This window comes from Sinocyclocheilus grahami, unplaced genomic scaffold (assembly GCF_001515645.1).
Source record: "Sinocyclocheilus grahami isolate Dianchi unplaced genomic scaffold, SAMN03320097.WGS_v1.1 scaffold1017.1, whole genome shotgun sequence".
NCBI classification, from domain to species: Eukaryota; Metazoa; Chordata; class Actinopteri; order Cypriniformes; family Cyprinidae; genus Sinocyclocheilus; species Sinocyclocheilus grahami.
The window spans coordinates 84,070-96,743 of NW_015506196.1; the positions used below are offsets into that span (position 1 = coordinate 84,070).

The 12,674-nt window shown below is 37.9% G+C and overlaps 1 protein-coding gene across 1 annotated transcript in view; it reads right to left on the bottom strand.

Moving 5' to 3' along the window:
* The window catches only part of LOC107565684 (neural-cadherin-like), a 222,178-nt gene that overhangs the window by 71,851 nt on the left and 137,653 nt on the right, over positions 1–12,674 (bottom strand). The window lies entirely within an intron of this gene.

Here is a 12,674-nt window from a genome sequence, read left to right on the forward strand (position 1 = left end):
ATTTTTGCATGTATGTAAATATAGGTTATGGTTTCCTCTGTTAAATCATTGTGCAATAAAACACTGTCTACATAAAACAACTTCAAATATGACAATGTATGTATTGTTTTTGATTGAAATGGTGTGGATAAATGACATTGAAGCTAACCAGAGCAAAGAAAAATAAAATAAAATAATCTCTTTAACATCTCAAATATTTCTCCTAGACAGAAATTAGGTTACTTTAAAATTGAATGGAAACTTTTGCTTAAGTCTCCTGCTTCTCAAACTTGTCTCCTGAGACAAAAACTCTAACACTGTCACAATGGTCTCTTTTAAAGCTTTAGAAGAGATCTCAACAACAGCATACACTGTGCTCAGACAGTTCTCCTAGTCTGAAGACTCTGGTGGTCTCATATTTGTCTCCTCCAATGTGTCAAACAATATCTCAACAGCATCACACGCTGTGCTCAGATATTGCTCCTTAGCCAGAGACTCTGGATCTCTCACATTTGTCTCCTCAAAAGTTTAGAAGAGATCTCAACAACATCACACACTGTGCTCAGATTTTTCTCCTACACTAAAGACTCGGGAGCTCTCACATTTGTTTCCTCTAAACTTCAGAATTGATCTCAATAAATTTACAAAGTGTGCAAGTCAAATGCCTCAATATGAGCTCAAACATGTCTACCATATTATATGTATTAATAATCAAATTAGTCAATTAATAATCAAGACTGAGTCATAAGCCATTTACAGGTGCATCTCAATAAATTAGAATGTCGTGGAAAAGTTCATTTATTTCAGTAATTCATCTCAAATTGTGAAACTTGTGTATTAAATAAATTCAATGCACACAGACTGAAGTAGTTTAAGTCTTTGGTTCTTTTAATTGTGATGATTTTGGCTCACATTTAACAAAAACCCACCAATTCACTATCTCAACAAATTAGAATATGGTGACATGCCAATCAGCTAATCAACTAAAAAAAACCTGCAACCGTTTCCTGAGCCTTCAAAATGGTCTCTCAGTTTGGTTCACTAGGCTACACAATCATGGGGAAGACTGCTGACAGTTGTCCCGAAGACAATCACTGACGCCCTTCACAAGGAGGGTAAGCCACAAAAATTCATTGCCAAAGAAGCTGGCTGTTCACAGAGTGCTGTATCCAAGCATGTTAACAGAAAGTTGAGTGGAAGGAAAAAGTGTGGAAGAAAAAGATGCACAACCAACTGAGAGAACCGCAGCCTTATGAGAATTGTCAAGCAAAATCGATTCAAGAATTTGAGTGAACTTCACAAGGAATGGACTGAGGCTGGGGTCAAGGCATCAAGAGCCACCACACACAGACGTGTCAAGGAATTTGGCTACAGTTGTCGTATTCCTCTTGTTAAGCCACTCCTGAACCACAGACAGTGTCAGAGGCGTCTTACCTGGGCTAAGGAGAAGAAGAACTGGACTGTTGCCCAGTGGTCCAAAGTCCTCTTTTCAGATGAGAGCAAGTTTTGTATTTCATTTGGAAACCAAGGTCCTAGAGTCTGGAGGAAGGGTGGAGAAGCTCATAGCCCAAGTTGCTTGAAGTCCAGTGTTAAGTTTCCACAGTCTGTGATGATTTGGGGTGCAATGTCATCTGCTGGTGTTGGTCCATTGTGTTTTTTGAAAACCAGTGTCACTGCACCTGTTTACCAAGAAATTTTGGAGCACTTCATGCTTCCTTCTGCTGACCAGCTTTTTGAAGATGCTGATTTCATTTTCCAGCAGGATTTGGCACCTGCCCACACTGCCAAAAGCACCAAAAGTTGGTTGAATGACCATGGTGTTGGTGTGCTTGACTGGCCAGCAAACTCACCAGACCTGAACCCTATAGAGAATCTATGGGGTATTGTCAAGAGGAAAATGAGAAACGAGAGACCAAAAAATGCAGATGAGCTGAATGCCACTGTCAAAGAAACCTGGGCTTCCATACCACCTCAGCAGTGCCACAAACTGATCACCTCCATGCCACGCCGAATTGAGGCAGTAATTAAAGCAAAAGGAGCCCCTACCAAGTATTGAGTACATGTACAGTAAATGAACATACTTTCCAGAAGGCCAACAATTCACTAAAAAGTTTTTAAAAGGTTTTTTTATTGGTCTTATGAAGTATTCTAATTTGTTGAGATAGTGAATTGGTGGGTTTTTGTTAAATGTGAGCCAAAATCATCACAATTAAAAGAACCAAAGACTTAAACTACTTCAGTCTGTGTGCATTGAATTTATTTAATACACGAGTTTCACGATTTGAGATGAATTACTGAAATAAATGAACTTTTCCACGACATTCTAATTTATTGAGATGCACCTGTATGTGCCTTTCAGCAAAGAAAGCCCCAGGGTTACATTTTCTGTAAATCAGTTTTGATTAAGGCACATTACGATTTTCAACAACAAATTATGTGCCTAAGTACATAAACATTGTCTTATAAAAAGTAACATTATCCTTATTTCTGCATAATTTCTCTCTCAATATAGCCTTTAACTCCTTTCAGGTACTTCACTTGATGCACACTTTGTAAAGTTGTTGGGATCTCTTCTAAAGCTTGAAAGGAGACAAATATGAGACCCCCAGATTATTTAGCTAAAGAGAAAAATCTAAGCACAGTGTGTGATGTTGTTGAGATCTCTAATGTAAACATTTTAGGAGACAAATGTGAGAGATCCAGAGTCTCTAGCTAAGGAGAAATATCTGAGCACAGTGTGTGATTTTGTTGAGATCTCCTCTAAAGCTTTAAAGGAGACAAATATGAGACCATCAGAGTCTTTAGCTAAAGATAAATATTTTAGCACAGTGTGTGATGTTGTTGAGATCTCTTTTAAAGCTTTAAAGGAGACAAATGTGAGACCATCAGAGTCTTTAGCTAAAGAGAAATATTTTAGCATAGTGTATGATGTTGTTGAGATCTCTTCTAAAGCTTTAAAGGAGACCTGTTAAGAGTTTTTGTCTCAGGAGACAAGTTTGAGAAGCAGGAGACTCAAGCAAAAATCTCAATCCGATCTTAAAGTAAACTCATTTCTGTCTAGGAGAAATATTTGAGATGCTAAAGAGATCCCACTTTTGATTTTTCTTTCCTATGGGGAAAGCTCAATAATGATGAGAAGACACCAATCAGAGCACAGGAAATGACAGATATAAAGACAGACAGAATGACAGAGGGTAAGAGAGCTTGAGCCCATCATCTTACCCTGTGTAGGGCTGATTGATGGCTAACAGAGGGAAGGTGACAGACATTTCATGTAGGTGATTTATGTCATCCATGGAGACACCATTGCTTGCACTTTTTCACCCTGTCATTGTACCCTGGCGCTGACACACGCGTGACATCCACGACCAGTAATCTGTTAGTAGTCTCAAAGATCTGAGATTGTGTGCTCACACACATAAACAAACAGAGTTCCTCCCCTACAGAAACACACACACACACAGCAGCTCATGCAATCTCAGACACACACACACACACGTTCAGAGACATACTGTAAGTCAAATGGTTTGTTTTCAGATTTTAGCTCTGAGGATCTGTTGAGCACAGCCTTTGTGAAAACCTGTCACGGACTAACCATAAAAATCTGCCTCGCTTATGTCTCCCTTTCTAAGCCATTGCCATGGCAACAGCACAGGTGATGGGTCTTGTGACAGTGACTGACAGCTCGTAGAGGCCACTTTGTTTGAAGCGCATTAACCAATCAGACAAGTGAAATGCCGGCTTGTCTGCATTCGCTGTATACGGCCACTCATTATGTCAGCTATCAATCAGATGACAATATTTCAGTTGCTGAGGCCTGGAAAGACATCCATCAACGCAACAAAACAAAGGAGATGAGCAAACACCAGTGATCACAAAAGAATGCTGATGCTGGGCTCCTAATAATTTTCACCCAAATTTGCAGTAAGCACAACTACGAGGATTGACTGTATTGCCGCTTATTAACATGTCCCGTGGCTCTAGGAACAGCAAAGAAAGCCCAGGCCAGTGCATAATAAACATCACTCAATCCATCTTACTTTTTGTCCTTGAACATGTTGGTGCCAGTAAACAGATCTGGTAATGATGTACTGGGCAAATGCTATGGCGTGAGTGACAAGGCTCATTTTCAGGCGAACTGAGGGAGCCCAGCGCCTTGAAGCGAAGGGCTTGGGCAAATTAGTCTGCCCAAATGGAACAAACAGCAGTGACAGACATTGCAATTTACTCAATTACAGGCCTGACACATATAGGCTATCCTGTTCGCAGAAATGATGTAGGATATAGAAATTGAGTCTTTTTTGTTTGAGGAAAGGAGGGCTTTTCAGAAAGCCTTAAGTTTCAGAGAGGATCTGAGGTGAAAGGAAGGGGAATATACACACAGGGTCTGTGGGGAAGTTAAAACACAAAATTAATGGGATGAGCGAAGCAAGCTACACTATCACTTAAAAATTTGGGGTCGATACATTTTTGTAATATTTTTGAAAGTCTTGTGCTCAACAAGGCTGTTTTTTAATCAAAAATACAGCTACAACAGTAATATTGTGAAATATTATTACATTTTAAAATAACCATTTCCTTATTATTTTAAAATGTAATTTACTTGAGATGAAAAAGCTGATTTTTCAGAAGCCATTACTCCAGTCTTCAGTGTCACATGATCATTCAGAAATCATTCTAATGTGCTTATTTGCTGCTCAGGAAAACAGTTGAAAACAGTTGTGCTGTTTAATATTTTTGTGGAAACCATTATACAATTTTAGCAACCATTTATTTGAAATAGAAATATTTTGTAAAGTTATAAATGTTTCTATTGTCACTTCTGATCAATTTAATGCATCCTTGCTGACTAAAAGCATTTCTTTCTTTCTTTCTTTCTTTCTAAAATAAATAAATAAATAAAAAATAGGCAATGTAGGTGTTCAGGCAGGTAGAGAGGGGGAACAATCATATTAAATCTGCTTTTCAGAAGCCTGATATAAATACATCAAATTGTTCTTACTGCCATCATGAAAACAATCAATAGTGAAATATTTGCTTTGATTTTGCATCAACAATTTTTATTTTTGTCTACTAAAAACAGATAACAATTTAAGTTAAACAATAGTAATGGATATGGCAAAATGTTGTCTAAATATAAAGAATATTTCCACATATAAAAAGCAGTCTGAATATTCTGAAAATCATAATTTTTATGCAGTGTGAATAAAGTCTCACAGCTCCGACATAGCGGTAAAGTAGCTAATTCATATAATGAGTCAGTGTCATGAAGAGCAAGTCTAATTACATTACAGCTATTAGCCATCCACATTTAAGTATTTCCTGAATCGGTTATACAGAAATGCCTGGACTAAATGTTATTCCTGCTTGGACAGCAGATAAGTTGCTGATGTTTGTACCTGTGCAGACAATAATTAGAGGGCATTTCATTATAATGCTCAAGTGTGTTTTTCAGCCCTGTTTGAACCTTCCCAAGTGCAGAAGTCCTCAACTATTATTTACATGCTCACCTAATAAAAACTGAAATAACCCAAGATGGCAAAAAGGGGTGATATAAAAGTCTTCCACCTACAACGCTGAGAGGAAATCAGCTTTTGTGCTGCATTTTTAGGAATGCAGCACGCATCATATGAGGCTACATTTCTCAAAATGACAACTGAAGGCACATTGTAGCTGTTTTCAAAAGCAGTTTAGTAGCTTCTTTGCTCAACATGAAGCAGCATTTGAAACAAATTTTGTTTTCATAATGTGATGCATTTCTGAGTGAAACAGGATATTCTGTGAGGGAAAAAAAGTAAGTGGTTTGAGGGGAAGGGTTAAAAATAAAAGGAGCGGGTGATGTCAGCCAAGAAGAATAGTCACTGCAGAGGCGGTACAAGTTATTACATTTTGTTTAAAAAGTTTTTTTTTTTTCCCTTTGGAATAACATGCATGAATGGATGCAGCATGTGCAATAACACAATGTGTATTAAGAAAATAAATAGGGTAATTTCTGATTTCAAATTTGACTTTAATGTTTAAAGTAGACTCCTAAGCCATTCACATCTCAAACTCATGCTCTTGGGGATAACATGGAGCAACAGATGCACACACCAGAATACAAATGTATAAAGTAATTAAAAAAGGCCTTTTAGGGGACTGGAAACAAAACATCTGCCTGTCTCTCCCATTCATTTTTGGACCCTTTGACCGAGGCCTTTCCACCCACCCTCCACCCCCCTTCCATTCTTGGTTTCTCCAGCTTCAGCTGAATGCACGGCTGATTGAATCTGCCTCTCTGATTCAGTGAGCTCTCTGCCAGAAAATCAGTCAATTAAAATGGCCAAGGGCCATAGCTCCGCCAACAAGATGGAAAAACAACAATAACAGTCTGCAGTCAGCACAACAGAAATATCAACGAAATGAGAGGCAAATTAATACAGCAACTGAGGTAAGACCTCATCGTCAAGGTCTACACAAGGGGAGGTGAAGAAAAGGAAAGGGAAGACCACATAATCAGGAAGATAACATTGTAGCTTTTGTTGCTTATGACTAGAACAGCATCATCAGGCCAGTTGCAAAGACTGCTCATTCTCAAAGCAATCAGACAATGACTGTCTAAAATCATGATGGCATATAATTGTTCTAATAAATAATGCTGAAAAATTAACAGAAATTTTACTTGATAATTGCAGTTTTTTAAGGTTACAAGCATTAACTTTCGGGAACTAAAAAAGTTGATGCTTGTAACTTTAAAAACTAATTTTATCCTTCTATATCATCTTTAATAATCATCATCTTTTAATCCATCTTTTTTGATAATGAAAATGATGTGTTTAAATACTTTTTCTTGTGAAAATAATTTCATGCCTTAAAATGGCTTGAATATACAGTAACTATCACGACACTCTTACCTAATCCAGTTTACACAGTAACATAAATATGCAAATTAGTCCCCGTCTCCACCCAATCACACACCCTCAGACTACCTGCTTGACTTTCACTCAGTTACCTGAAGAAGTAAACACTACACAATGGCAAGTGGAAATACTTGATTAATTCAACCATATATGTTTGAACCATAAACTGATTCCGAAGAAAAAGAGGAAGTGAATTATACAGGGTTGTCTTTAAATCGATGCATGGTGATGCATTTTATGTATCACTTTCTACAACGTCAGACACATAACAGTAATTGATAGATAGATAGATAGATAGATAGATAGATAGATAGATAGATAGATAGATAGATAGATAGATAGATAGATAGATAGATAGATAGATAGATAGATAGATAGATAGATAGATAGATAGCTTATGATGTGTTGCTAATATTACACAAACTATGTTTCCGTTGTCATCTCAGAAAGCTACTATCTAAAAACCAACATCCTTGGGTAGAAAGCTTTACCAATGATATGAAAATCCCACAATGCAAGCTGAGGGGATTGGTTAAATTTTTATGATGGTAGGAATCGGCTGGTTTTAAACAGCATTTTTGAGACTTTAACTTTGGTACACTGCAGTTTTAAGGATAAAATGCTCGTGAATTTGCACGATTTGCCTTTAAGCATATTAAAGACACCAGATAGACATGTAAACAATGTTATAAACTCAATATAAACTTTCACCACAGGGGTAAATGAAAGCTAAACAGTTGTGTTGGATGCCTTTTTCCCTTTCAAGGGAACTCACACTGCGTCCTCTAGAGCAGTGTTTCCCAACCTTTTTTTAGTCGTGGCACCCTTTGGAAATTTTAACAACTTTGTGGCACCATACAAAATTAATTTTGTCACAATATTTGAATTTCTAACTTCGATATGATACTTTGAAAAGTATCGACATTCGGTACAGCAGGGAAGAACTGCAGAATGTGTCATTATTTATTTATATATATATATATATATATATATATATATATATATATATATATATATATAAGTTTTTCTTTTTTAATAAATCTGCAAAAATGTCAACAATTCTGTGTTTTTCTGTCAATATGGGGTGCTGTGTGTACATTAATGAGGAAAAAAAATTAACTTAAATGATTTTAGCAAATGGCTGCAATATAACAAAGAGTGAAAAATGTAAGGGGGTCTGAATACTTTCCGTACCCACTGTATATGTGTGTGTCAGATATTTTTAATATTATTCATTTTTTTGTCCATGGAGGCAATCAGTAGGCTAATTTCTAATGAGGAGACCAATTTATATGACATATTTTAATGTAGTTGTTTACATTGTTTACTTACCATTATAACTTAAACTATCTCACAAATTTTTGCTCACTCTGTTTATTTTTGATTTTACAGTTGGGTAATTTTGTTGCAGTAGCATGAGATAGCTTGATTTCAAACTTTGAATTGAATAAAAAAATGACAAGTAAACAGTCATTTCACACAAATAAAGAAATTAATAATGATAGCACAAATAAAAAATAATGACAGGCCTACAAATGAAATAAATTGCTTTTTAGTTTTTCAGGTCTAACAGTAGGGCTATTAAGAGATTTCATTTTTTTTTACCAATTATCCAAATAATGTTTAGTCCTAGAAAGCTATTATTATCAGAACACGCGAGCATAACATAGCGGTTAGCAGATCAATGAATGAGAGGGTAGCATTACCAGAGTTGCCACACATCATGTTACATACAGCACAGTAGGGCTATTGCAGACCGAAACAATACTGTACTACATCGATGTTTAATGTCGGCTTGTTTTTCGAGTGGACTTTGCTGTTCCAATGAGCATGAACGGTATACGAGTGGAGCGACTGAGCGGAGCGCACACACATAGAGCGGGATAATACGCAGAGTGTCACACCACGTGAAAGTGTGAAACATTTTCAGTGAACTAATTTTCGGCAGCCGGAATTTCGGTGCATTACTAATTATTGGCGACATCAGAAATTTATTATATAGAAATTAATTATATAATAGATGCTTTTTTTGAACATTTTAGCAATTTAAAAATATTAAAAAATTATATTTTTACATGGCACCCCGGTTGGGAAACACTGCTCTAGAGGTTGATATGGGGGAACGTCATCAGCGTGACCAGTGTCTGAAACACATGTCTAAAGATGACAATAACATTTGCCGGCAACAGCTTATGACATCACTACTGGTGCGACCATAGTATAAAATGGCACCGGAGGAGCAAGTCCTCGCTCTGTCAGGAAGTGGTGCCAAGTTGCTAGGCTCTCTGTGAGCCTCCTTGGCTAGCTGCCTTTACATGGTTGGTTGTATTGTTAGGCTTCCACTCGCTATATATTTTTTCTAGTGAGGCCTCCACACCTTAGAGCTCTGCCTGGATAGCAGTTTCAAGTTGTTTAGTCTCTCTGTGAGCTTCCTTGGGAAAGCTTCATTGGGAAAGAGTTTAGAGAGTACTCCACTCCCTTGGGCTCCATGGTGCAGTTATGTCAGGTTGATTAGGCTCTTGTTAGCCTCCCTGATGAGCTGCTGTAAAGGTTGAGTGTGGCAGTACTCACCTCAATTAAAGAGTTGTTATACTGAGTACGCCTCTCCCAAAGGTGAGCATGATAGTACTCCCCTCATTCTAGAGTGTCGTTATGTTGAGAACTTGCTCCCCAGAGCTCTGTTCTGCAGAAGGTCAAGTGTGTTAGTACTCCTCTCATTTGAAGAGTCGTTATGCTGAGTATCCCGCTCCCTATAGCTCAGTTTGGTGGTATTACTAGGTTGTTAGGCTCTCGGTGGGCCTCCCTAATAAGCCACCCTTAAGGTCGAGCCTGACAGTACTTCCCTCCTTGGAGGTTTGTTATCCAAAGTATGCCGTTCCCTAAGGTGGTGAGAATGAGGGCCATTATAGTGATTATTTGAGATTACTTTCTGCAGTTAGGTTGATAATTGTATTACTCCTCTCATTTGTTATACTTTGCTATACTGTGTGAGTCGTTATACTGCGTACTCCACTCCCTGGAGCTCTTTGCTGCAACTGGTTGGAGTTGTCAGGCTCTATGTGAGCCTCCTTTATAAGCTGCCCTTTAGGTTGAGCTTCGCAGTGCTCCTCTCACTCTAAAGAGCAGGGGTGAGAAACTCAATTCCAGGAGGGCCGGATCCCAGCAGAGTTTAGATTCAACCCTAATTAAACACACTTGATCCAACTAATCAAGTCCTTCAGGCTTATTTGAAAACTACATGGTATGTGTGTTGGAGCAGGGTTGGAACAAAACTGAGGAATTGAGTTTGACACCCCTGCTCTAGAGGGCAGTTATGCCGAGTACTCTGCTTTTCCCTGAGAGGGAATGAGACACTGCGTCCCCTCGACATGCCTCTGGGATGCCTGCTTTGTGTTCTTCGGATAAAGAAGTGGATGGTGTGATCCTCCGGTGCCCTTTTATACTATGGTCACATCGATAGTGACATCATAGGGTGTTGCCACCCAATTTTATTGTTGTGTTTAGACATGTGCTTCGGACACCGGGTCATGCTGATAGTGTTCCCCATAGCAATCTCTAGAGGACGCAGTGTCTACTTCCCTGTTAGGGAACCATGGTTACATGCGTAACTAAAAAATGATTTGTTTATTTTAAACAAATAAAGATAAAATCGAGTTTAATGACCACTTCATTCTGTTTCTTTTGTGAAACAGAAAGGTTCTTCAGATGTTAAAGGTTCTTTATGGAACCATTTAGACAAAAAGGTTATTCTATGGCATCGTGAAGCACCTTAATTTTTAAGAGTGTAGGTTTGATATTAAGGTTTTATCATGATAGACACCGATTTAACTGTGGTGACACACAACATGCCTTTATGTTAAAATTAAATAAAACCACTTCTCAAAGAACAAGAACATGGTCTTCTTTTTGATGAAATACCAATGTTATATAGGCTAATTATGCATTCTTTATAGTAACTTGTTTACCATATTCTTCATTCTTTTAAGCAGACATATTTATTTCTATAAATAAAGTTAGTTTAATCTTTAGGGCTACTAAAGTTTTTCAGTCAAGAGCAGTTTGTGATTTTCTGTCTTTCTTTTGTTGCTTGATTAACATCAATGACTCGGACAATAGCAACTAAATTAGGCTGCTATCCCTTTAAAACTGAATGCACAGTTGCAATGGATGCAATGTACTGATACACGTCCTCCCTACTGTTTACGTTCACTTAAGACGTAATCAACAGTGTTTACGTGAATACCCGTCAAAACAGACAATTCAACATAATTTTGTGAGTAATTCTCCATTCATGTGACGCGAAAGAGTACTCGCGCACTGTGAGACACGCTTTCTGTGTGTGTATGCTTCAGTGTCTGCGCTCAGAAAACTGGACTGAATAGAGTTCTCTCTTGCGTCGTCAGATTTATCTATATGTCTGCTCTTCTCTTACTCCCACATATTGACATTTTTTGACATTTTATGCGACGTGCAGCAAGTGTATGTTAGCTTATGTCCTACCTCCGAACCACGCAGCAGATTCATTCTGAATGAATCTCTTCCAAAATAGTCCCTCCCTAACATTTTAGTCTCGTTTTTATTCATTGACGAAAATGTCAATAGATTTGCGTCATAGTTTTTGTAATTTAAAAAGAGTTTTAGTTCGTTATGGTCTCGTTGTCGATGGTGAAAAAATGCTGTTGACGAAAATTATGACAAAAATTATTCGTCAACGAAATTAACACTGGTTCACAGCACTGTCAGGAAGTGTGAGCACTCAGACCTAATCAAAAACTACTGAGCAGCTTCTTTGATGCACTGTAGCCACTTCAAGGGTCTCTAATTGTTCAGACTAGCTGAACTAATGCAGTTTCTATTCTGGTGTATTTCCAGCCGTTTAATGCACTTCCAAATGAAGGAAGGAAGGAAGGAAAGAAGGAAAGAAGGAAGGAAGGAAGGAAGGAAGGAAGGAATGAATGAATGAATGAATGACAGCTGAAAGTGTTTTGCCACCACCTTCTTATATGTATTATATACACTTATTCTTAAATGCACTCCATTTAATTCTTGTCATACAAACACACACAGCATCGGTACACGTTGTGTATCAGATATGAACATGCAGTTAGTGTGGATAAGAAACCACTGCAACACATTGGAAATACCCAAAGGAGGGATTTTGGGAAAAATTACATTAATTAAAATGTTAACTGGTAGCCTTATAACAAAATCTTAGCTCTTTGAAATGTCTGCTGCTTACGGCCAAAACAACAACAACAACAACAACGGGTCTCCATTAGCATGTTCCTCACAGGGTCATGATGTGATGAGGCAGCTTATGTCCTACCTCCGAACCACGCAGCAGATTCATTCTGAATGAATCTCTTCCAAAATAGTCCCTCCCTAACATTTTAGTCTCGTTTTTATTCATTGACGAAAATGTCAATAGATTTGCGTCATAGTTTTTGTAATTTAAAAAGAGTTTTAGTTCGTTATGGTCTCGTTGTCTATGGTGAAAAAATGCTGTTGACGAAAATTATGACAAAAATTATTCGTCAACGAAATTAACACTGGTTCACAGCACTGTCAGGAAGTGTGAGCACTCAGACCTAATCAAAAATTACTGAGCAGCTTCTTTGATGCACTGTAGCCACTTCAAGGGTCTCTAATTGTTCAGACTAGCTGAACTAATGCAGTTTCTATTCTGGTGTATTTCCAGCCGTTTAATGCACTTCCAAATGAAGGAAGGAAGGAAGGAAGGAAAGAAGGAAGGAAGGAAGGAAGGAAGGAAGGAAGGAAGGAGGGCAGGAGGGAAGG